The sequence below is a fragment of the Hirundo rustica genome, chromosome 4 (assembly GCF_015227805.2).
Source record: "Hirundo rustica isolate bHirRus1 chromosome 4, bHirRus1.pri.v3, whole genome shotgun sequence".
NCBI lineage: Eukaryota > Metazoa > Chordata > Aves > Passeriformes > Hirundinidae > Hirundo > Hirundo rustica.
Window position 1 is genome coordinate 11,369,940 of NC_053453.1, and position 26,845 is coordinate 11,396,784.

The window sequence follows — 26,845 nt, forward strand, 5'->3', positions numbered from 1 at the left end:
GGAGCAAATGCTTACTTGCTTGGTTGAGAAAAGGCTACAAGGAACAAAGCAGGCATAATCTCCTCTTGCACCTTCTTACTTTTATCTCTCACTGTGTTACAGAAATTCTGAGCTGGTGATGGTCTCAGTATCACTGTGCTCTAACTGTCCTTTATAAATGTGTCTAATTCCTTTTTAGAGCCATTTAAACTTTTCCGCCCTCTGGGAAAGGTTTCATATTTCATTATCATACTCCTTTACATAATATTTCTCCAGCAGGAGAACCCTAGCCCACAAAATCTCACATTGGCAAATGAGGTCTTGCAAATCTCTTACAGCATTATCTATCCCCCCACCCTGCACCTTTGTAGGATCTGCTGCCTGTTTTTTTGGTTGAATGACCAGAACTACACACAGTACTTAGGGTGTAATTGCACTATTGATGGTATAATGGTGTTTAGCTTCAGTTCCTTTCCTAACATTGCTGACATTATGATTGCTTTTTGACTACCCATGGGCTTAAGCTGGTGTCTTGAAGATCTTTTCTCTGAGTGTTAATACCTACTTTAGAGCCCATCATTACGTATGTGTGTGCGTACAGTTAGCATTCATTTTTTACTTTCTGCATTTCTGTGCAGTTATGGAGATTAAAATTAATCATCCATTTTTACACTCAGTGTAATGAGATTGTTCTTCAGGTTCTCACAAGCTGTTTTAATTTGATTATCTGGAATAAGCTTTCTGCATCTTTCATCAATATCTCAGAATCAGGAAAGTGACTTCAGAATCAAAAGATCTTGAGGAGGAACGTGTGGCAATTTTTATTTATCTTCTTTATGCTTGATCCCTTAAGATGATTATTTGCATAATTTTATTCACCAGTAAAATGGACTAAAACTGTACCAAAAGAGCCAGAAAGAGCGTTAATACAATCATCTTGTTTCTGAAATGGGGGCTTTAGGAATGCATGGTAACAGCAGCTGCCTTTAGTTAGCTGAATTGAATTAGTCCACAGAAATGAAACCAGCTGGCCCAGCTTAGTGATGGAAAAGTGGGGTATTGAAATCCAGAGCTGGATAGCAGGGACTCTCTATCTGTAGACATCTCCAAAGAGTGTTTCACCCCACCTTTAGCTTTTATGCTTAATGAGATGGATTTTGCTTCTGACACCCCTGTCTACCCAGGTGGGTCTGAAGGGAATCATCAGGGATCAACCCTGGGTGAGAGTGACATGAAGTCTTTGAAGTACATGATATGTTTTTTGCTTCAGTCTTGGCAGTCTCCAAGAAAAGCCTTCCCCTTTATAGGTCCTGAGGCAACTTGGCTGGGGGACTGACAGAGAAATTCATTTAGTGTGGGATCTCCAGCAAAACTGATCTGAAAGCAGCAACAGCAGGTATTGCCTTCCTTTTCTTCTGCAAGACACATCGAGCCTTTTACACTTGTCCTTTATTCCTGTGCAATTCCTGTTGATGCTGTGCTACTTCAGAGCTGTGCAAGAGGTGGACAACAGCCAGATCTGCTAGGGAATAGGCTTCTGGCTTCACTTTGTTACTTTGAGAATGTTTTCTAGAATCTACTAGGTGTTTTGTTCTTAAAGGAAATAGTTATGCTTGGATAGAGCCTGAAGTCAGGACTGTGTTTGGTGAAAACTGCAGGTAAAGGGAAAACTTTGTACTATATATATACTATGTACTATATATATATGTACTATATATACACACACATACACAATTTTTAGTTTTAAAAATATTTTGCATGGTATTATCTATCCATCTAAGGGCTTTGAAGAACTTGAACGAAATAATAAAGTTTAAATTAATTTCATCCCAATTTTGAAATGTGATGCATCAATACTGTAGTATCATTAAAAATATTACACTGTTTTTCAAGATTAATCATTTTAAGAATTTTAGGAAATAAAACATGTAGCTTTAGAAGATTTTGCTACTGTTTTATATTTACTAAGTAATCTTAAATAGCACAGAGAATAGGAAAAAGATAAGAGAACTTTGCATTTAGAGAACCTTTTGAGAAATAATGCTAATGTTTAATTGCAACTTGGTGACCCAGTACACGGGTTATTTTGGCTTATTAAGAGTATATAATACTCAGAAATTCATATCCATTTGTGATATACCAGCATCACAGTATAGTGAAACTCTCCTATAGCTTGGTAAACTGCAGGACACTGCATCTGGGAGTTTCTGAATAATTTATCTGAAGTAACGAGTATCATCATGTGATGCCGTATCAAAGCAACTGCTCAAATGAAAGCCAGCTGGGTACAGCCGTTGTATATCAAATAGCTGCTTGAGTTGTCTCTCTGGAAAAATTAGAGAACATAATGAGCAAAATTAGAAAACCTGGGGAGCAGCCTCCATGGATACCTATTAGCAAGAAGTAATTTGATTAGTGTGAAATCTGTGAAAGTTCATTATTTACAAAGCTTTGTAGTGTTATAAGAGAAATACATGTCTACATACATCTATTTATAGAGCATGGACATAGAAATATATAAAGTATGAGATGAGTACTAGATGTACTTATTTTTCTGAATCAGCTTTATGAAACACTAATAGAATATTGGCTCAAAATCTAAGGACTCATTTTGTGCCCGACAGAAACTTTTGGGTTGTTTCCCAAAAGGCTTTATACAGTCTCACTGAAAGTAAATGCTTCAAACACAAGATCCAGGAGAGGCTGACAAAATAGATTTGCTAAGGAAAGATGCACAGCTCTGTTAAGTATTAGAGTGCTGCTTTTATGAGGCGGGTCTATTAAAAGTGCCATTTGTGCCCACTCTGCCTGGTGCTGACTAGGAATACAGAAACGTGACATCAGAACTCAGAGAAGGACAGATCTGCAGAATTTTCAGCAGAGTCAATGGTTACTGCAGCTGGCCTATGTGTCTCAGGATCAAGCCCTGCTTTAAACATTATAACTGTTTTTACTGGCTTGTCTCCTGGTCTCCTAGAAAATCTAAGTTCAGAACCATTTTATCAATGAAATCATTTATGACACCTTTTGGATCCACAGTTTTAAATCACAAAACCAATTTGAGGATCTATTTGTGTCAATGGCTTTTGTAGCTATGGCTAATTGTTTTTTTCTGAGAGTCATGGGAGAAATACTGCTTCATAAGGTTGTCATTAGCCTGAGAAAAAAGAGGCCATTGATTAGAGGCATGAATAGAATGGCTTGTAAGCCAAATTACCAGTTGGGGATTCCCAAATGGCCAAGGGCACAGCCTGTCTGATCTTAGCAAAACTCTGCATTGCAGAGGGGAACTCTCTAAAGGATGCATTATCTTGTGATGTTGACCTTAAATCAAGTCTTTTTTGGAGGAAATAAACCAAAATTCTTTCATTTTCAATAACAGATTTGTAATATGCTAATTCAAATAGAATCCAAAACCAGAAAAATGCTTTAGCAGTTCACAGTGATAGGCATACTTTTTATATATATTTAGGTACATGTCTCCAATATATGTAAGCAAGAAAATATCCTTCTATAGTACATGAAATGTGAATATTGCATCATTATTACACAGGAATTTGAAAGGGGAGGACTGCATAACAATTCTTTTAGATACACCAATATAAAGCAATGACACTCTTAAATTGTAAAAATAACCAGAAAAAATACATTAAGACAGTGCTTTTGTTTCTTTTCATTGAAAGATATTTTATAAAAATATTCTTTTCAAATTATAGTGCCTTTTGACAGACATTAAAAATGACAAAGTGGAATCTTTAGGTATCCAAAGACCTACTGATACTCTGTTAAAATTCAGCTTGCTAAAAACATCATACAAACATAATTCTTACGATTTATTGAATTTTGCTAGCTAATATCTTTCTAAAGGAATAAACATTAGTAAATACCCTAACCTTCATGTGAAGTGGTCCATTCCACATATATGTACAGAAGTGTGCATCATCAGTACATCAACTTGTTTACAATTTAATGATGAAAGGTAAAATTAAAAGAAAATCAATTCATAAAAGCAATTTACAATATTAACAGGCTGAATGAAGCATTTTGCTATCTTCTTTTTTTTTTTTTTTTTTTGGTCATAAAGGGTAACTGAGTCAAAATGAAAAGGACAAAAACAGTCTCTTTTACAAAATGTAATTTGACCTACAGGTTTTGGACCATTACAGGAACACAGATATTTGTAGTGAAGTCCACACTATTGTGATTTATAGAATGTCATATTTTAATGATTCTATTTAAATTGCTAAATCAGTGATGAGAAAAATAGCTTTCAGTTTGCCTTGTGAATCTCATCCATTAAACTTTTAAGAGAACTAACATCAGTAGCACATCATGGCACCCAAACTTTCACCAAAATCTTAAAATTCATCTGTCAAATTACTAGTTAGCATAGGTGGACAAAGCTCAAATACACATTTTGAAGAGAAATACTTTTACGAGCACTTTAAGCACACTGTCCCAAGAACCACAGAGTATCCTTCCAACTTCCCCTTTGTGGAAGATGAGGTTGGTAAGTTGTTCTGCAACACCTCTGTTAGAGCACACTGCCTATTCTGCAGAGAACTGCTGTAGTGGTTACTGTTTGAGGAGCTTTTCCCTATTTTGTTCTCTTCCTGGATCCCACCATTGATACTGTTCTGTACTACCTTTTTTGCCAGTAATTGGATTGTGAGTATTCTCTGATTTCCACTCCCTCCCCTGGAAAGGCAAGACAAAACAAGATACAACATTGTCTACTGGCTACTGGAATTGTTAGTGTTAAATGCTCTATCACCACTGGGCTGAAAATTGAGTTAGTTATTATCAATTTGAATGCCATTTTGGAGTTCCACTACAGTTAGCGCTGCACTACTTTCATTATAAAATCAATTTCCTAAAGATGCCTATCTCCATTGGTTTAATATATACCACATTGAAAGTTGGCATAGAGGAGCTGGTGCTCTTCCAAGGTAGAACTATTGACTGCTGAAGAGGAGGCACAGTTAAAATAGGAAAAAGCAATAGACTTCCCATGTTTCAGACTGGCTGATGCTCTCCTAGCCTAAAGGACACATCTCAGTGATTTATTTACTTAAAAGTACCCATTCCCAACTTAGCTCTGTGGGGAACAGCTCCCATTCTATCCTATCTTTCAAGAGGTACCTCCTGATTAATCCCAGCTGTCCTTTTTCTCTCACCTCTCGGTTGTCCTTCAGTGAGTATTTTCCCAGGGATGTGCCCTAAACTCCAGCTTCAGTATCCTCCACTGCTCCCACAGCGAGACCACGGAGGGCCAGAGCTCATTCTGGGACCACAGATGTGTCTGCCTGGCTCCGAGGGACCCGTGTTTTCCTGGGGTGCTCTGTCATTGCAGGCACTCCCTGCCCTGCAGAAGGGAGCTGCTGTGCCCGGCTCTGAGCAGCCAGCTTGGTGTGCTGCCAGCAGAACACAGCAGGCTCAGCCACCCTGTGCTCAAAACCGGGTCACCTGTATCCTGCGGATTTCAGACTGGGAAATCCCCACAGCAACAGAGTGTAAAATTTATTCAACATGGAGAAGTTTATAGCTGCCTTTGCTTATGCTCTGGCAATGTCACTGCAATCACAAGGTTACAGGAACAGCAAGGACGCTACATCATGCTATTAATACATCTGGTTTGGGGCTTTTTTAAGATGATTTTGCAGCTTTAACAGTTTTATGTGCCTACAGATACTCTTAGTCATGGATTTATTAGCATATTTTTCTCTTTAAGTATTATTAGATATATCTTCAGAAATAGGGTTTAAACCTGTCTCTTTTGAGGTAATTTAGTGTGTATTAAAAGCCCAACTTTTCTTCCTCTAGACTAGAGGGCTACTTCAACTCTTAAACTGTTTATCATCCTCATAACCTTCCTTTACCTCATTTCTATTCATCCTATTTCCTTTTCCATCTCTCTTCCCCTCCTCACCCTTTAAGTGATCTTAGCAGATGCTAAAGATGTCAGGCTGATAGCTCTGCAGATACAGGCTCTTTATCAGACTTTAAAGATGTTGTTAATTCAGGAGTAAGCAACGCCAGTCCTATATCACAGATTATCTGTCATGGACTTTACCCAGGCCCCTATTTAGAGAAGGAAAATCTATAGACCATGTTCTTTATCTTCCTCAGTGGTGACTGCTGAAATATTTGCAGATTGACCACTGATGATGAATTAGTATGTAACAAGTGTATGCTACTCTGCACCCTGTCATTGTGTCAGAGCTCCATGTTTGATGGCATTTGGGCTATTAACCAATTACAGTCATGGTTATTTAGTATTTGCACCTCATAATGCCCCAGATAAACCACTATAAATCAATCATTAAAAACACAGAACTGAAAGCCACAAATACTGAGCTAATTAGAAAAATAGTAGGCAGAATTTAAAAAAAGGAAGGAAACAGTGATTTTTTAAAAAAATTTATAATTTATTAAATTCTCCCCTAATTCCCTCCTTTTATGACAATTTAACATTTATGTATTTTCCTTTTGTTGTGTCTCATAAACCAGGCCTATTTTCACCTGAATTTTTTCTTTTTCTTTTTAGTAACTTCTGCCTATGTGTTTTCCTTTTTTAAAAAAAATTTGTTAAATTCCCCTTTTCTGCTTGTGTGTCTTTTATTTAGGCATTTGCCCATCGTCCCTCTTTCTGTGGAGTTTATCCAAACTCTAAGCCCCTATTTCTGTAGCCTGCACTTGGATTTCTGCAGGCAGGTGCCTCTGCCCAGGCACCAGTGAGGTACAAGGAATTGCAGATGTCATTATCCTGCAATTATTTTGTGTGTATGTAAATTGTTTTGTTCTCTCTGTAATTATTTTTTCCCCTAGATCCTGGTTGGGTATTTTTCCTTATCAAGGTCCTCAGACAGAGGATGTCTTCGTTAGACAGGCAGCCATAAAATCCTTCTGTAGGGAAGGAGGCTGCAGTTTTGGGCATGTAGAGTAGATTTCCACTCAGTGGACCAAATTAAAACCTAAAGGATGATTTAAGATCTGCTAGCTTCCCATTCCATTGTTTCAAGGAAATGTTTTGGATTTAGGATGTATAAAGCTAACAAAAACTTTACCATTGTTCATCAAGCTACATTCTTTAGTTTCAGGATTATCACCTTCCAAAAAAAGAAAACCTATAGTCTTGTTCTAACAAAAGATAGATGAATGCATTACTGCATGAAGATAATCCTTACCAGTTCTTTTTGTTTGTTTAAAATGTCTGTTGGAAATCATCACTATGAAAAAGTCCCATATCAGCCTAGAAATTTGAAATATCAGTTCACAAATCCACCACCTTATTAAAATCAACTTTTCAGGCACTTGAGATGTTACTGTATACCATTAACAATATAAATTTAAATTTGGAGCTTGGCAATTGGCAAAAGAAAGTCACTTGCTTGGCTGTTATGTAATGACATGTCCAAAGCTATTGAGCTGTTAAAGTAAACCTTTCCTATTATAATGCTGGTAATCAATACAGTATTATTTGTGTAAATTTGCTGTGCAATTGGGTGTGGGGGGAGTGACATCTGTATTATACTTTTTACTTTTAAATTTGTTTTTTACAACAATTTAATTCTGCAAGAACTATCATCTTTTACTGGAAAGATTTACTTTGCTATCTGGTCCTAAACTTTAGCTAGCCCTAATCATTTAGTCTTTCCTTAAGGTATCGGCGGTTTGAAGTCTCTTACATGAACTTCCTCACACCCAAGGTGCAGTCTGAACCCACATATGCTTTTGTCTTTGCTCTTCCAAAATGCATCTTGTGGCTATTGTCAGACTTTGGGGGAATTTAGCAGTAAAAAGCTGCTCCAAGATCTTTCTGGTACTATAAATACCATTGTCAAACTTTTAATTGTCACTTAAACTTGGGCTACTCAGTAAATGATCAGCTTTTAGTCACTTTAAAGTGCCTAAGTCCTATTCCCTGCTAAAAATGGTTAGAGTTAAGTTGTTAAACTTTGCACCTGTAAGAGGGAAACTGTTATCTTGCAGAAACATGTCTGAAGCTGGTGCGCCAGCAAAGATTTGACTGTACCTTGAGTATCTTCTTAGTTCTCCAGGAGTGCCCAGTGCTTTATTTTCTACAGAGTATTTAAAAATACAGTCAGGCAAGGTGTCACCTTCCTGAGACAAAGGACTTCATCGGATGATTGATAATGGCATCCTGGCATAAGGAAACAGCTTTATTAAGTGCACGGACAGGACGTGTTTTGTCGGCTCTCACCTAGACTTCCGCACAGACCTGTCCTTAAAACTTTTAACAGGGAAGTTCAGAGACTTCTTGAAAGCCAGGCCTTTTGTACCAGGTTCTTTATCACAACAAACTCTAATTCAGTAACTTAGTGTTCGTCTAAATACATAGTACAATGAATAGTCAATCATTTTTCATTTAATAATGGAACATCATTTTTTCCCGTTTGCCACTTGCAGCTGGCATTTTTGAAATACATTTTATTTTTCAGACATCTTCTAGTGAATCACCAGATAGGAGCAGCTGTGACAGCTATCCATTAATTATATCTCTGTATTAAAGTCTAATGAAAATATGACTTTCAAGGGAAAGTCCAGTAGTGCCCAAGTAGCAGCAGTTAAACCAGCACTATCTGATAGTTGAATTGGTTGTTGATGAAATATTTGTATAGAGATTCACACAGCTGTATTAACCTCAAATGTTGTTTATGAACAATTTGACTTTGGGATTAGAATGAAGAAAATCAATAGAGTTTTTATGTCTCAGTAGTAATTAGTATTGCCTTGATGCACATTTGCCCTATGCCAATCACAAGCAATCCAAAATCACCCACATGTGTGCCGTGGCCTTTCTCTTGATTTAGGCCAAGCAGAGCTTCTGTATTTCAGATACAGGAAAGTAGATAAGCTGCCCTATTCTATCTACTGCAGTATATAAAAAGTGAAAAGAAATTAATCAGCAAGGGTTTAGAAGTCTTTTAAGATATTAAAAAGTGAGTTATGTGCAAGATGGAAGCAGCTATTTGGCTTCACTGAAAGCAGGAACTGAAATCAGAAAGCAATACATAAAAGCATTCATAATTTTGTATCACAGCTCCCCATGGTCTTGTAACTCCCCAGTCAATATCTGACTTGTGTGAAGCCAGATAGGATCATCCTGGGGACATGTTGTTAACCCAAAGGGCAGACTCTCCCTGTGGGCTGGGGCTGGAGAGACCCCAAAAGCTGCAGCCATTCGAGGGGGGCAGGAATGAGGGGAGTTTAATTATGCAGACACCTACACAAGGGATGCTCGGGTCTTGGAGGGATTCCCAGGAAGATACATAAAAGCCCAATTCAGTAGGTTTCTATTACAATCTCATTCAAGAGCTGATAGACTGAAGCTTATGCTGAGGAGGAATACCTGTTTCATTGATTACTAGAACTTTCTCATCATCTGTTTTTTTTATAATTCTGACCTTTTCCTAAATGAAATGGAAACTTTTCAATTTTCTCATTGAAAATAGATGCAGGTGCTGTCAACAGGAACCATGGACCTACCATTTCTGTCAATTTCTGTGATTTTCCTGTCAGTTTTTTCTTTTTGTTACTGGTATGCCATAATGCTGACAGCTTTTAGTCTTTGAACAAAGCCTAGCAAGGAAGTTTCTGTTGAAATGTGATTATTCCTTGCACTGAGATAGATGGGGACTAGATGTTCCCACTTCTGATTCTGTAACAGTGCTCCTGAAGTGTCACCCTTCATCTTGTTGGGATTTTTCAGATGCCAAATATTTTCTTAGGTCTGGCAGAATTCCAGAGAAAGTGCTGCTGGATTCCTGCTGATATCATCATCAGACTTGCTGTGTATTTCAGCAGCAGTGCATTCAGGCCTAGATTTTTGCTTACCACAAATACAGAATATTGCTTCACCTTGTAGTATTTTTTTTTTTTTCATAAGCCACAAAAATGAGGTTCACTATGGCTACATTTAGAACCCAATTCTCTTTAAATATTAGCCTTTTTCTATTTCTCCTAGTGGGAAAAGGTGGAATTAGCATCACAGATTTGCTGCCACCGAATTTAATACTCCACAAGAAACAGCATGTCTATTAGCTCTTCTCTGGAATGTTTCAGTATGCCCCAAAGTCTAAACCATTAACATTCATCTCATCCATTATATGGTATCCACTACATCTCTGATACGGCAGAATTAAGCTTTCAACAGAGAGAGGAGGTAGGAAACTCAGTTTCACCCTGGCCTGACTGGATGTGCATGGGCCTATCTCTCTGCTCTCTTCTGTGAACTTGAATTTGTCATGGACTCCATAGAGTTTTCTGGCAATCTGAATGGATCCCTCCTGCTTTCTATATGTGGACTGCAAAGAAAATCACAAGATCAGTAATATGGTGCATTTCTGTCCCCGTCACTTTCCTCAGTAAAGATCAAGGAATCCTGATGGAAATACATCTGAAACATTTCATTATTGATAAATATAAACTAAGATATATTTCCTCATACACTGGACACATATTTTCACCCTTCTTATAAGGAAAATGGGATGGAGGAAAATGAGATGGAGAAAATGGGTTGGAGAGGTGGCTAAACAAACTTAGAGAGGCCTGTCCAAAGGATGCATGAAACTTTCTCTTAAGGGGAGTTGACAAGAACAGTTTTGTTGCTGTTGTTGTTATGATGACTCATTAAATGCTGGCTGCTGAGTGCCAGATAAATGCTACGAAACTTAATGACAAAAAATAAGCTTATAATTCAGCTGAAGTGTCTCTCACTCCAAATTTCCAAACTGGGAAAGGAACATGTATTTTGACTCCCTCATCCTTTATCAATGCCCCAATAAACCCAAGAGCTTACCTTGTGTATGGAATATATGATGAGGCTGTCTGATATGTTTACGCACTCTCCCCTACACAAATAATCATTGCTGTTGTTGTACTACACCTGTTTTCCCCTGACCCTGCTGCTAGCACCCCACAGAGCATCAGGCTCAACCTTCTGCTACTGAAACCCAGCTTTTCAATGGAGATGTGTACCCTTTCCCTCCACTCTCTGAGAATAATCAGACACTGCATCCAGCAAGATCATGTCAATATATGCCAACATGTTCTAAATGACCTCTAGACCATCGGATACTACACGGTCACCCAATACTTGGAATGGCTCTAAATTTTTTTCACTAGGTTTTGACGCTGTAGGAAACACAAACTTCATTAAAACAATCTATTTCAGATATGAACATGGGCATTAGAAGGATATGATTTGTATCTCATTCACCCCTAATATACAACCACTAATTTATGCCAAAATTGTAACTAATAACGATCAAGACTGTCACCAAAGTGATTACATGTGGCAAATACAGTTTCTTGCTACTAGAATTCAGAAAAAAATATACATAGTGTATCCATAGTCTTTCCAGTTGATTTCATAGGGTTTGTAAATAATCCCTAAGCTTCTTAGAATATTTTTAGTATTTAGGATCATAACTTATACATTCTTCCTTTAGATTTCATCTTCATCAAAGAAACATTTAATGTGTGTAAGGTACTCCTTCACAATTCCTTCCATGTTCTTTAGCTTAGGTGAGACAAAATGCATTCTGTAATAAAAGACAACAGAGAAAAATTACAAAGTGTTTCTAAATCCTAGCACTGTCAATTATTTTAAAATAAGTAAAGTAGCATTATTCTTAAAATTAATTTTCTCTTCTTTACCACTCTTTCTGCTTCTTCTGTCTAAAGAATTAATCCATTCCTCTGCATAGCTCTGCCATTGAACTAAGGATAGCATTTCCACAGTCAGTCAGCTTTGTTAACATTAAAATACATGTTACATAGGCTGTCTGGAGTTGATAGAGTTCCTTTTCCTCTGCAGTCTCTGAACCCCAAATCTAATCAAGTCATGGAAGTTCTGGGGAAAAGGCCAGGAACCAGTAGTGCTAGGGAACATGATGGACAGCAACTGTGTAAAGGACAGTTTATTAGTTAAAAAGACCTCCTGTCTTCTTTTTTAATAGTTTCAAGAAGAAAATTTAGAGCAAAAACATTGAAGGACTTCCTTCAGTTCAGGAAAATTAAAGCAGACTTCCCACTGTGATTCGTCTCGTGCTCAGTTTAGATTTTGAAATTTGAAATCTGCAGAGTCTGCAAGGTAGAAAAAAATAACTTATCTGTATATCAGTTCAGAATGAAGTTATTGGTACTATTAAACTAAACATGTTTATGTTTATGTATACCAACCAAAAGATCAAGATATTTGTCCAGTTGTGCAGGATAAACTTTCTTTTGGATTAAAAAAAGCAGAAAAAATCTTTTCTTTTCTTTTTTTTTTTTTTTTTTTTTTTTTTTTTAATTAAAAAATAGTTATTTTTGGGTAATGAAACGAAGGCAATACTCTGAATAGCTTATTTTTTGCTTCTGATCTTATTGTTGAAAATGCTGATTTCATAGAAAGTATATTATAATTTACCTTTTGCTATGGGATTGAAAATTAGTGGGTTTAAAGGTTTTTTGTTTTTTTTTTTAACTGGACATGGCATATTTTTTTTTAATGAGCTAGTTTAATTCTGTATGCACATTTAGTTTTTCAGATACTGTTATATTTCTATTGTCCTGAGCAGTACAGAGAAGGCAGACAGCTGGTAGTTCGTGCTGTTTGGATTTTCTCTCTGGGGCAGAACACCTTGCAATGCCCAGTGAACATTGAGTACAGAGATATTGACAATGCCAGGTGTTTATACCACTTTGTGCATTCTGCTCTAAGCATTGCATGCACAATATTAGATTCTGTAGCCCTGAACAATGTGTTTTCTTAAATCCTGTTTTATGGACCTAGCTCTCCATGCCTGGGCATGTGGGATATTTCATAACCAATGCTTCTAGGTTAGTTACACATCACAACAAAAGAGAATTCTTCTGGCATTATAAACAGCTCTGGTTTAAGCAGACATCAAAACCAGAAAGTTTTCTATCTGAAAAGCACACACTGTAGACTTCTCAAGAATTGAAGAATGAAGAATTCATTGTTTAAAAAAAACTGTGTATTTGTTAAAAACACTGCGGGTAGAGTCTTCCTTGAGAAATAAATAACTGGAAATGGAAAACAAATCCTGTCTAGTTCCTCACTGTGATTGTTAGCACTTGGTGGTATGCCATGTTGTCAATAATAGAGAAAAAAATTGAGTAAATGCATTACAAGCATTACTGTTGTGCTTTGATGGACTTGCTGTATTGAGTTTTGCAGTCTTTATTAATACACTTTACAAAGGATAATGGTAATGTGTTGTCTGAACTTGTCACTTAAGAGCCTGAACCCACAGTTAAGAGAGAAAATAAGAATTACAATTTTCCCTGAGTGATACATGCCAATGTTTCTGCCCTATTCACTAATCCACTGAACAACAGAAGCCATCTTTCCTCACAAAAATCTTGTCTTTGAGGAAATATTACTGATTTACTGTTCCAAACAGTAAAAATTAAATCAAGAAAAAAAATGCTCTGTGTAATTTTTGGCTAAATTTGAGTTAAAAAGGGAGTGAAGAAAAACAAGAACATTATGAAGTACATGCACCTTGATTAGAGTTGGTGTAGAGCTATTTGGCTGTGCAACCTTACAAATCTGTAAGTCTGGGGTCTCCACTCTTGCCATATAAAATAGGTCAGTGGGGGGTTTTTGATCTCAGTGGGAATGGTGGTTCTGATGATTTGTTAGAGGACACGTGATTTTTTCACGTTCTCCTGTCCCAGTGATAATTTCTGCTGAGATTATGAAAGAGACATGAGACTCACCTTGAATCCCATACCATTTATGGCACGGGTAAAGTCACACCTGTGCACTCAAAGCCCACCCATTCCAGTATACAGGCTGATGTAATAAGTATGAAAGGGCTCTCCACCCATTACAGCATCTTCAGTACTCCACTTCTTCCCTAAAAACTGGGATTTATTCAGAACTGGCTGCAAAGAGAGTAGAATGGCTGACAGACATCACTAGCTCCTTGTCTGTGTTGGGATCTCATTCCTTCAGACTCCAAGGAGTGAATTTTAAAGACTTGAGGAAAGCAGTGCTCTGCTATAAGGATGCACATTTCCCTTTCTGGATTTCTCCCCATCATCTCCTATACGCTTTTCTCATCCCAGACTGAAATATTGATGGCTCAACTATATAGCAAGGAGAAAGCTTGTGTGTCAGGAGACAACCAAATTCACTCAGCAAACTGGATAAGGTTTATGGTAATGTTGTTCAGTGTTTTAACAGTCTCTGCAACTTAGCCACAGCAGGAGATTCAGTCACTGTACAGTAAACAAGAGCTGATTGATTTTGTAATCTCAAGGGGGACACCTGCTTTCCCATTTGACTAAAGCTCTCATTTCTTTTGCTCTAGTAAATCTTACAAGCTCAAGAACAAACAGCACTCTAGTACTTCTTACATTTAAAAAATAAAATCTATTTCCACCTTCCAGAAGACAGAATTGTAGGTGCAGAAGATCAGTAGTGCAAGTTCTCAGGCATTCTGTAACACTGTGCACTTGAAAAAGAGCTTTTTCTTTTTGATATAGCTGAGACAAATTTAGCATCTGTGTTGTATGAACTGTGTCTTCCTCACTGCATGCATATTCCTTTTGTACAATTCTATTTATACGAACAATAAGAAATAATTTTTGTAAAACCAGATGAAAAAGGAGAAAAACAGTCTATAGGTGTTAGAGAGTAGTGTAAAATTTATGCACTTAAAAGAAAGCCAAGACAAGTTTTCCATAAATAATTCTTCATGTGTTTAGAGTCTTCTCATATTGCTTTCTTCTTTTTTTTCCTTTTTTTTTCTTTTTTTTTTTTTTTTTTTAAGACACTAATTTTGAAAGATATGTCTGAAGTTATTTAAAAGACATGTAGATATGGGACTTAGAGACACTCTTTAGTGGAGGACTTGGCAGTGCAGAGGTAATGCTTGAACTTGATTATTTTAAAGGTCTTTTCCAACTTATTGGAAAGTTGGAAATTGTATGATTCTATGGTTCTCTATGCCTCTCGAGGCAAATAAAACTGCCTCTTATGGCATTTTCCCAGAGTTTAGAAATGCCACTCCTGTTTTCATTGTGCATTTTTAATACTTTGTAATTATCAGATGTTTGGGATCTCTTTGCAGTGCTGTGTTATCTTATAATATAGAAATGTATTTTTTCCATTTTTTACTGTGACTTTAAAGAAAATTAGAAGCCTTTAGAAAGACTACAAATAGCAACTTTTCAGTAATTCTAGGGGAAAATATCTGTTTCATCTTCACATTGAGGGAGCACCTTGTTTATTTCTAAGGACCTGAGAGTTGTCCCAGGAGTGGTGGTGGTGGTGGTGGTTGGGAACTGCCTGCATGTTCCTGAGTCCACAGGCACCAAGGCAGCTGGATACCTGCTGAAAGCCCACCCACTCCTTAGAAACTGTGCTGTGGGGAAGAAGCCAGTTTGCACAAACCAGTTTTCTATAAATTCAATGGACTCTACCCTTTCACAAAATTCAACACTACTCCTGAGCCTCGTTCTGTTCTCCAGGCTGCACCCTGGACCCTTTGCTGTCAATTTGGAGTAAAATCCCGGTGCAGGTTCTGCACACCACATATCCCAACATTACTTCCTTGTAGAATTCAGGTGGAAGATAAGTCTCTGAAAGCTCTTAGTAAACTCATACAGCTCTTAAATTCACAGTTGTGCCCAAGATAAATGCATTCAAATATAAAGATTTTTTTTTCAACATTAAACACCCAGGGATGAGGAAACACCAAAATTTAGGCAGCATTACCCACTCTAGTCCAATCCTTTTTGTGTGAACCAATGTGTGAATCAATGTATGTGTTAACTGCATGAGTTTATTAAAAAGAATTCCTGGTCTCATTTAGTATGGCAGACACCCAGCACATGAGTTTTACATTAGGTGGTTAAAGATTTGCAAAATCTTTAAGCAATTGAAGTTTATTTTAAAATGGGATGTACCAGCTGTCTTAAGCTTAGTAACTGTACTTTGTGCTATCACCTGCTCAGCCCACTTCTTAACCCATAGTCTTCCTTCAAATTTAAGTTTTACTAGCTTCAAGTGACCACTGAAACTGGAATTTAACATATTAAATAATGCTATTAACAAATACCTATGTGTGTATTTTAATATGCCTAAGTTCTTTGAAAGAAAATCAATTTTCTAACAGCATTTCCTCTAAGGTGGGAACAAGTTTTGCTCATTTTAAAGACAATGAAAAATTATCATTGTGAAGAGCAATGACTAAATATTGCAAGGTAATTTGAAAGGAAGATCATAGACATTGATTTAATTTACAGCTGAATTATGGTTAAAAGAAAGTAGTTTGTCTTCAGGATCTAACAAAACTTCCACAGCAGCAATTGTGCTGAAAGATAATATTAAATTCTTTAAACTTCTAGTCAGCCTATCAGAGATGCAAAGCACTACTAAAATGGTGTTCTAGCAATTGAGGAGCACCTTCTCAGGTACTGTGTGCCTCATTTTTCTGGCCCCACTGGGAGGCACGATATTTTTCAAAACACTTAATTGCAGTTTGTCATAGAACTGTGGTGCCTTCACTAGTACTTTGTCTTCATATACTAATTGCTTGGATTTTCAGTCTTGCATAGAAAAAGAAAAAGGGTAATATAAGGAAGAAAAATATCCTGAGTGAGAATGTATTTTGGAAGTGTGTAAAACAAAAACTTAACATGTAAATACGTAATTACAAAATAAAATCAGTTCTGGTTGCATTTGTTTGGGGGCGGTTTAATGCCTTTTGAAGTCAATCTCAGTTTCAAAACTGAAAGAGAAGAAATGAAAAATCATCAAGCAGTGCTACGTCCTTAATCTTCAGGTTTAACTCCTCCAGGCTGTCATTACTTATTGATAGTCTGACTGATGTGAGCTGGACAACTTTCATGTTATTCTGAAGTATCCATTTTGACAAGGCAAAATTAGTAACATTTGCAGAGTTCTTAGCAAATCTCAGTTTTATTGGCAGGCAGCATTTATCTCTTCAGCCTGGAAGTCCTAGAATTGAGGATGCAGTGTCCCAAGGGAGAACTCCCTTCAGAGATAAGTTAATGTCAGCTTTCCCTTCAGAGAGGTGGGTGAATTTTAATTGGGTGCATCTGGGACTTCTCCCATTTCCCAAGTCTCCCTACTGCCTTCCAGCTCTAGCAGGGTCGTCTCCCCAGATCCTGAGTTGCATTTGATCCTTTGAGAAAGTCTCAGCTGAGATTTAATAAATATATCTCAAGAAAAGTGTGCCTCCATCTCTACAGCTTTAACAAAGCCCCATCAGAAACACCAATATAAAACACACCAGCTACTGAAATGGAGAAAGGGAGCAACTTATGCAACCTGTTGTCTATTGAGGTTAGATAGCCAAAAATAAAATCACCATTATGAAACTTCCAAAATTAAAGAGAAACTTATTTGATCCACTTTTTTTGTGCTATACATACCCAGAAAGGGTTGCAAAAGGATTTATGAGAATCAGATCTCTTGGGCATCCCTATCCCCCTGTCCCAGTCCCTGGTAACCTCCATCTCATGTTCTCCAAACCCACCAATTAGATGGTTTGGTTAAAGATATTTACACCTGTCAGTGAATCCAACTTCACTGGAAGCTGTTTCTCTTATATTTTGTATTCCACATTTGGAAGCCTGTACTGATTAGCTATGGTCCATAGTCGTTTGCATGGAGCTGTTAGCTTTTAGGAAAGGTTGCGTCAGTTCTCTGAAAACTGTAGAACAAAAGCAAGGGACTGTTTTTCTTTGAAAATAAAGTAATGCTAATAATGCTAGTTGATGTATGGTTCTGGTTACCCCTAAAAAGGAAAATATCTTCCAAAACCTGTGATCCTTTACAGCAGTAAAATTTGATCTCATCTCTTTGCCCTTCAGACAGCCTCTCATCACTCCTCTAATACATTAGTAACCTTCTCTATGCAGATCTCAGTGAAATGTCAATAATTATCTGCCATCTAGAAACCCAGTACCGCACAGGAGGCTCGTGTCACCTCTGAGAGTGTGTCTGAGTAAGGGAAGAGGAATCATGTCCGACTGTTTGCCAAGAATGCAGAGGAAAGCGATACCACCACCAAGAGCTCAGTTTAGTGAGGCTGGAGGGCGTGAAATGACCAGAGAGTTTGGGTCCCTTGCACTGAAGTCAAGGTCAAGCCGAAGGCAAGATCAGAATTAGTTCTTTTGCCATGATGGGGTTTTGCTATTCTTTCAGCTTATAATATTTTTTAAGAGGAGTATGTCAGCAGATGGAAATGCTGAGCCACAGAGCAAAGTCAGCTGCTGCCTTAAAACATGTACCTTGGAATATATAATCCACATTCTCTGTCTCTTATCTGATGTCTTCCTTACTGAATAGCTGGAAGGATGTTTAGGAAAAATCACCATGCCTAGAAGTTAGGGTTATTATCAAAAGAGTGCAAGTGAAAAAGATGATGTGAGAAATGCAAACTGTCATGTACAGTATTGAAGTTCAACCTGTATAAGGCTGCAAAATGCTGAAATTTTGTAATGGACATCTAATTAGTATTTGTTGTTCTTGATGTTCTTCGGGTCTGTCTTGGCACTGGATACTCATATTTCTCTGTCTAGCTTCATCAGATCTCTGTCTCTGATCAGATCTCTAGTGAGACAGACTTTGATAGAAACCCACTAAGTTATTCCACCACATGAAAGTCTGTGTCCTGGTAATATACATTTTTAATTGGTCAGAGCTGTTGTTTATGCTGTACCAGACAGTTCCTTTACAGTCTCATGTTTATCATTTAATAGACTATCAGGAAGTAATTATCAGGTTTGTTTCACTTTGTCAGACTGGCTGCAGTATACTTCTATTAAGGATTCAAATAGGTGTTGAATTGTGTGTACTGCCTGGTTTCCAACTGATGAAAGTACACACTGGTAGAACATCCAGAAAAGAAGAATCTGTTTTCTCAGGGTACTGAATAGCTTAATTCTTAGATGATTCCTTATTTCTTTTCTTTTTATACATGAACATAAAATAACTCATTTACTTAAGCCTTGTGGTATGTCATTAATTCTATGTAGAATCTGTAACTACTGTGCTGTTCTAATCTATAATTTAAATGAGGCTTTGCACTTGATCTAAGTGAACAGAGGAGGTACCATAATAACTTGAAATAATTGACCTGGCGGAGCCATTTTGGAATCATTTGAGAGTAGTATGCTTCACCCTGCAACCTTTCCTCCCACAGACTGTCTAATTTCAATCTTACAGTTCCAACAGAGGCTATTAGCTTGGCATCATCACTGATTCATGGGAACATGAAGAATGAATGTGTTATATATGGGAAAAAAAACAACTTAATCTCTTGCCCTCATAGTAGGATGTCGGAATTTAGAGGGATCAAAACACATTGTTCGAATCTTGTAGCTGAGATGATGGTGATGATCAATACAGGCACATAGATGGAATGGATATCAATAGGTTTCCCTGCTACAAACTGGAAAATTTAAATGTCTTGCCACTGAGTTGGTCTGTCTGAACATGAACCTTTGGGAGGGGGAAATTCTGCTCTGACTTAGGAGTATTGTCCTTTTGTCTCCTTTATTCATTTGGGAGGTGCAGTTTCAGGTAAGACCACTGTTCTCAGAGGAAGCCAAGATGGTGACTTGTTGCATTCTCTGTCCTCCAGCAAGAGTTTTAGGAGCAGCAGAAGAAACAGGACTGGGGTCAGAGATGTGAACAACTGCGGATGGTTTTGGTGGGATACCTAAAGAGCAGAATATATTTAGTGACAGAATAAATGGCTTGGGCAGGGTAAAAGGAAGTAATGATTTGTTACAGCCCTGCCACCCCAGTCAGAGCTGGGCTCTCCTGGCTCCTCTTGCTGCTCTCAGCTTGGTGAAGTGATGTGGGGTGTTCCTGCCTGTGTGTGCACAGGCATTTGCTGAGGTTAAATGTGAGAAACAAGACATGAACTTCCATATGAAATTGCATAACAAGGACAAAACGAGCAGAGCTTATGAATGAAAGGGTGAGATTTACCTCCCTGCAACTGAAATATCTGAATAAAATCACACTGGCCAGTCCTTCCCCACAGGCACACTCCACACCTGGCCTTGCTGTGTCCACTGTGTGCATTGCACGTGGCTGGGTGTACTTGTGAATTATAGAGCTCCCAAGAAAGAAATCACTTTGGGTAGACCATCCTCTGGCCTTGGGATTCCTCATACTGAGGTTTAGTTGAGTTAAATAGGCAGCATCCCTCTTAATAATTGTGTGGGCCTTTTGTGACCAGGACCAACAGTCCCCAGGAAAGGCAGTAAACGTGCAGCAGCTGGAAGCTGTATGGAGCTAAAAATATATTTTTACTGAGGACTGAGGATTTCTGAGGCAACCTGGGAGTCAGGCAGGGAAAACCGAGCTGGGCATGAGGAGCAGCATTGCCATGGAAGCTACAGACACTGCAGGTTGTCAGAAGGGGTGTCAGGCCAGCCCTGGGCTGGTCAGGCTTTTTGGAGGTTTGGTAAGGAAAATAAGAGTCATTCCCACTGGATGCCAGGGTGCCAAAGGCTTTCCTGACTGAACTTAGTGACATCGTGATTCTGCTCTTTGCCAACAAAATAACCTAAACAGAGTCTAGAAGAGTAACTGGAAAGGTGAGGGGAGTGGGCAGTGAGGCTTTGGACCTCTCAGCCTCTGATTAAGTGATGCTTCCTTAACATCATTTGAGTGGGAGAAATTAGCCCCCACAGATAATACCTGAGGCTTCAAACTCCTTTCTCTTGTCAGAGTAAAAAAAGTCCCTTACCCTGCAGGAAAGGTATTAGTGTTTCAGGCCTGTGGGGCACAGCAGGGCAGGTGCTTCTCTGAGGACTCTTGTGCTTTTAAGTGGCTCCAATTATTTTCGAACAACTAGGTGGAGTGCTCATTAAGCATTTCCCTTAAATGAAAATAATGACCTACAAGGTCATGTTAATTAAGAAGCACAGTAAGTCAGTGAGAAGAGGCTCGGTTAGTACAAACAATAGGCCCGTGCTGCATAACACCATGCTCACAATCAGACCAAGTTTGTGTTCATCCTTGTAATATTAAGAATTTGTAGGACAGGATCATTGCACAAATAAAAATTGCTGCAGATCAGTTCAATCTGACAGCAGCCACTGGCTCATTATGTGGCCATGAGCAGTATCTGCTTTTAGATCATACTGACCAGAGCTCTCTGGCTTACTGTGACCAGGAGCAGTGCCAATTTACTCTACTGAGAAGAAAACTTGACATATTCCAAGACTTTTACTTGCTTTTCAGAGTTTGTCATTTGGACTGGTATGGTGCAGGATCATAGTCAGTGATGAAATTTCACAGTTGAATCATCGTATTTCAGCTACAAGTCCCATTAGCTGCAGGAGGCTTTGGCTGTCAGACACCCTGTGACTCCAATTAGAACAGCAAACCCAGGCTGGGCATGGATTTCTCCTCTGTGAACAGCTTTAGATGTGCTGAGTCTCACATGTTCTTGTCACACACTTTCTAACCCCCAGCTCCCATTGCCCCACAGCTCCTCTCTCAGGCTGTCTCAGCTCAGCCCCACCGTGTTCCATGGGAAGCCCACCCAACTGCTGGATCTGGGATACACAAGACCCCAGCAGAGGGAAAGGCTGGGGAGATGCTCTGCAGCCTGGGGCTCAGGGTCACACACAGCCCTGTGCTGCCACGAGTCCCCCTGGGCAATGGTTTGGTGAGCAGCTACAGCTGCATCCCTTTCCCTTTACATAACATACCCCTCACAGGACCAGTATTCTGTGTCCATATCCCCCTTATCTAACATCAGGAGCCCAGGAAATTCACAGGATACGGCACTTAGCATCCCAAATATTTGTACTTTGGGGAGATGAAGCACGCATGCTGTTACCAGGATGACAAAATCTTAGAATCAAGAGCCCTCTCAGAAGGTATATAGGATTTTTATAGCTGACAGACCCCTTTGAAAATCAAGGAAATTTGGGCCTAAAACTGCAGAAAATTAGCTTTTAAATTTAGGTCTTACTTTGGAAAGGAGTTAAAAGGCTCATTTTGTAAATGCCTGCACACACCCATAACACTCCTCTAAAAAGGTACCAAAGCTTGGTGGAATATTTTTGCGCAGCCATGTGTAGTAAACACTGGTTTTCTTCTGATTATTAATAAAACTTTGTAACAGGAGAGGAGTGATGCTGGGTTTAATGCATTTATATCCTTCCTGAAGTCTTTACTTTTTCTAGCTAAACAAGGAGTTGCTAATTAAAACCTACGTGTAAAAAAAAAATAAATAAAAAAAGCAGAAATTAAAAAGTTTGCCATTTGACTGAACAAATTGAGTTACCTCATGAAATATTAAGATGTTGTGGTGGAATTTTGTGCCTCATGTCACAGTATTGTGCCTCTTAAGGCACATTGCTTTTAAATCACATCCATGGATGGGTATTTGCTTTTTGGTGCATGGTAGTCAGGGTCACATCTCTTCTCATGTGACCTGTGACAGCTCTGTTGAAGCCAGCAGAGCTCAGGCAATACACCCCAGCTAAGATCTGCCCCTTACTATTCACCCCCATCTGCTATGTGACTCAGTCACACCAGCACAGCCGAGCACCTGCCTGCCTGATGTTTTTTTAATGAGTTGAACTCTTCATGTTGGGTTTGTGTCTCTGCCAGGTTCCAGTTTAATCACATATAATTTTTAGTGTGAAGTTTCACCTTGGGCTTTGAACTTGTAGGCACAGAATAAAAAGTCCTGTTTCTAGTGGAACTTGCATAAGTAGTAATAATAATAAAAGCTGGGATACAAGGCAAGCATTTTAATTCATAGGTTGTGACATTCAGCTTTTATGAACAGGAAGAGAAATTATCCTCAGTAGACAGGAAATAATGAGGTTGACCCATATTCTGTAATAGTGCATGAAAATTAACTAAAGATTTGTGTAGCTAAGATAATGAGCACTTATATTTAAAGTTATAGCCTGGCCTAATTGCGTAAAAGTTTGTGGGAGAAGATGTGTGTGTACATTAATAGATTAGTGGCTGTCTCTGGAGTTTCTACTCAGCTCCTGTAAAGCAGTTCAGTATGTAATAAATCAAACTCAAATGGCTTGCTTGTAAAATGTTTGACTAAAAGTATCCTAGAGATGCCTGAGCCCTGATTTCCCAAGAATGGGATGTTCTTTTTTAACTTTCAGATTTGAGGCGATGCGTGATGTGTGTTTTGCAGTTATTTAAGTAATAAAATGTATTTATTTATCAGGAAGTAAATCTCACTAAGGGAAAAAAATAACTAACTCTGATATCCTGGAACCATGAACATCAAAAATACAAATACTAATATATATTGGGATTTGCTAATTTCTTGATTTGTCCTTATAGGAGAAATTGTTTTAATCTTAAAATTCTGATTTTTGGAAAAACATTGTAAAGGAGAAGATAAACAGGCACACACAAACTTACTGCAAGTGGTTTGTGAATTTGTCAGTTGTCATAACTATAACATTAGATTGGTACTAATAATATTATTGGAATCTAAGTGGTTTATGTATTTTGCCAGTGATTAATAAAACAAAATAGATTTTCAATCTGGTTGAATATTGAAAGTTAAAGTATATTAGAACAGCTTAGTGAAATGAAATGTTAATAAAGAAACATTTTATAATAGGAAGTGAAAAGAATAATGCTAATCTACTGAAATAGGAGGAATTTGGTGTAACAGTAAGTTTTCCCTTTGCTGAAGTAGGAATTCTACTGAATAATGTGCATAATAACATTGTCATAAGAATACAAGCAGCCAATCTCCAGTGACTGAAATATTATGTATAGATTTTGTTTGAAGAAAAATATTCTGGAATGTGGTTTCTGTCACTTGCACAGGAAAGCCATCAGGGAGCAACTTCAATATGATTATTTAAAAATTGTATACACAACAAATACTCAGGTATAGAACCCTTTAAACTGAATGTCCTGATTTGTCTAATTTATTCTGAAAATTAAACCTGATTTCCAGTGCACTGTTGCTGTTAAAGACAATCATTTGGGACAATCTGCGGACAGCATATCAAAGAAACTCAGGCCCACAAATCTGCCTTTTGTTTTATTTTCAGGGATGCATACTCACTGTATGCTGCCTTTCTGGTTTTCCCACTTGCTGTGACTGGTAGGGTGATACAGGTGAATATTGTTTTTGCAGCTTGGAAGAGAGAGTCCATCAGCAAAAGACTGATACAGACAATCCACAACATGCTGCTAAATCACAGAGTTAGCAAAAATAAACACACACACAGTTTTCTTAGTGGCTATTTCTTGCCGTAGAAATCACAGCACTTGTACGGAAATCTGTGGAGGGTTTGGGTTAGTGGTCTTGCTTTGCAAAATGTTATGAGTATAGGCACTCCTGTTGCTGACCACTAACAATGTCACATGCATCAGAGAGAAGTCCAGGAAGCACAGGAGTGGCAATTAAAGTTTAATTTGAATTAGAGGAAGTTTCCTCTTAACCTTCATGAGCTTGTGATAGGACCTCAATCTGTAGGATGTTTTTCCTTCAGTTATTATCCCAAATATTCATTATACTTACAAATTACTAAACCTGTTTTTAAATCTTGTTAAGTCTTGGTGATACTCTGTGATGCTGATTTAATCAGGTCTTACACAAAAAATTTATTTCCGTTACTTAAATTCAGTGGCTTTAGATTTCCTATTTAAATGTGCAGAAGAATGTTCAATTTATTTTCTGTATATCCATCTATTTAAAAAAACCCCACATTTAAAACCGTTATGATCTTTTCAACCTCCCTTTGTGTATAATTAATTTGCTTCTACCTTTTTATTTAATAATAATTAAATTTCCTAGCATAAGAATCAGTGGCCTTTCCTAGCATGAGAAACATCTGGCCCGCATTACTGCCCTGGACTGCAGGCATACTTTCAAGTTATTTCTACACTCATTGCATTGTGTAGGAAGAAATGTTTGCCCATTTAATCTCCTTCAGCGCCCAGCAGTTGGAAGAAGCAACCATGGAAGCTTTTTGTCTCCTCTACCTGCCAGCTGGGTTTGCAGAGGTTCATTGATGGGCTTGTGTGTTCCAGGGGCTGCAGCCCAAGACTGGCTCCCAGTCCAGCTTCTCAGGATATTTCTAGAAGTATTCCCAATCTTACAGGAGGCACTGGTGCTGATGGCAGAAAGGTTGGAAGCGGACACCTGCAGCACCTGAGGTGTTTCCTCAGAGTAAGTGCCCTTGTCAGAACTGATGAGCTGCACAGCAGCTGAGTGGCAGCCAGCGCTTCCCAGGAGAGCTTTTTCCCAGATGAAGTGTAATAGTGGATGCTGTGGTGCTGGGCTCCCAGCTTCATGTGTACACAGAAGAGAGGCAGGAGTAATGGAATAAAAGGAGGGAGGTTTTACTCTGTGTGATCTTCCCAGGACAGTGTGCAGAGTAGCCTACCCAGCCTGGTTTGGACTGCACTGGCACGGCTGGAGGCTCCTGAGCAGCTGGAGACCACCTGAACATGTTCTGAAGTCTTGTTCCTAAGGGCTACAACATCGGCAATACTCAAAAGCACAGGAAGTATCTAAAGCTCCCACTTAGAGCAGTAACACCTGCCTGAGCTGCCTCAGAGCAGTCTTTTAGAGCATTTCTGAAGGCATGAAAATGGCTGGCTGGTGAATTCAGTCTCAGACCTCGCCTGAAGCATGCTTTTACACTACACTGTAAGTACAAGTGGTGTGGGTTTGAGAATATTACATTTTGCCTAAGCCAGATTTCCTAGTAAGTTTTATTACAGAAAAGTTCTATGAAGCTTTCATTGAAATTCTGATCAACTCCCAAAACCAAGTACATGTGCCATTGACCACTAGTTCTGCTGCATTTGGGGTAGCTCTTTCCCATGTGCCTAGATAAGATGGCAAGAAAAAAGCTTTTGTTGTCCAAAGTATTTGGTATTTTGATTTTCTTCATAGCAGTTTTCCTAACCTCTGCAAAAATATAATCTAAAACTCTTTCTCTAATGTTCTAAAATGAAATTAACCAGAACTATTACTGCCACAGCTCGAGGGAGACTGTCCCATTAATGCTGTGGAAACAGTTTTAACTATATACTTTTACACCTATCCAGCTGAGAAGTAAATAAAATATCGAGAAGACAATTTTATTAACTAACTGTACTGTAAAATCGCTATTTCAGTCCATGTATTTCTTCAGTAGCAGAAAAGAAGATGGAAAAGTATTAAGAAATAAAATAATTGATGGCTGGAGCTACTTTTATACTAAAGTTGCTAGCCACACTTGTATTGTTGAATGCTTGCTGCTATGTAACTGCTAAGCATATTGCTGAATGAAATAATTAACAGGATTCCTTCTCACAGGTCAGGTCACCTTTTGTGGATATCAGGTAATAGAATCAGTAAAACCTTGTTATTTAGCTGTTGGGTTTACTATCAGATGCAATCTCTAGAATTATAATCCACAACCCGCTTTTTTATTTTATCTACCTGTTTCAATTAGTCTGTAGCAGTGTGGTACTTTAAATTGATTTAGATCTGTTTAAACCTCAGTTGCCAGTTTTAATACCCACAAGTTGTCCAGTTTTCTTTTCTGTCGCTGTGCATAAGAATATACAGCTGTTTGGTTTTTGTGACTCCACATTCTGGTCCCTTCAGAGACCCTTCAGGTCTCCTAGGTACCTTGAAAACTTGTGTCCTCACTCAGATTAATGTTATTTGCATCTTGCTGTATATATATTAATTAATTAACAGCATTATCATTATGTCACCAAGTAATCAAAACCAGAAACTAAAAAGTTAATCTCACTCTGCATCTCATTTGTGCTTTGAAGAAAACTAGGGGTTTTATAAGTAGGTTGTTTTTTCTGTGATCATAT

The 26,845-nt window shown here is 38.2% G+C and overlaps 1 protein-coding gene and 1 long non-coding RNA gene across 9 annotated transcripts in view; both read left to right on the forward strand.

Moving 5' to 3' along the window:
• The window catches only part of MAGI2 (membrane associated guanylate kinase, WW and PDZ domain containing 2), a 713,954-nt gene that overhangs the window by 502,815 nt on the left and 184,294 nt on the right, over positions 1-26,845 (forward strand). The gene's annotated exons all lie outside the window — the stretch shown is intronic.
• On the forward strand, positions 1,040-6,218 carry LOC120751462 (uncharacterized). The gene is made up of 3 exons (XR_005700443.2): positions 1,040-1,163; positions 1,287-1,375; positions 5,175-6,218. It is a non-coding gene; the product is annotated as an uncharacterized LOC120751462 (long non-coding RNA).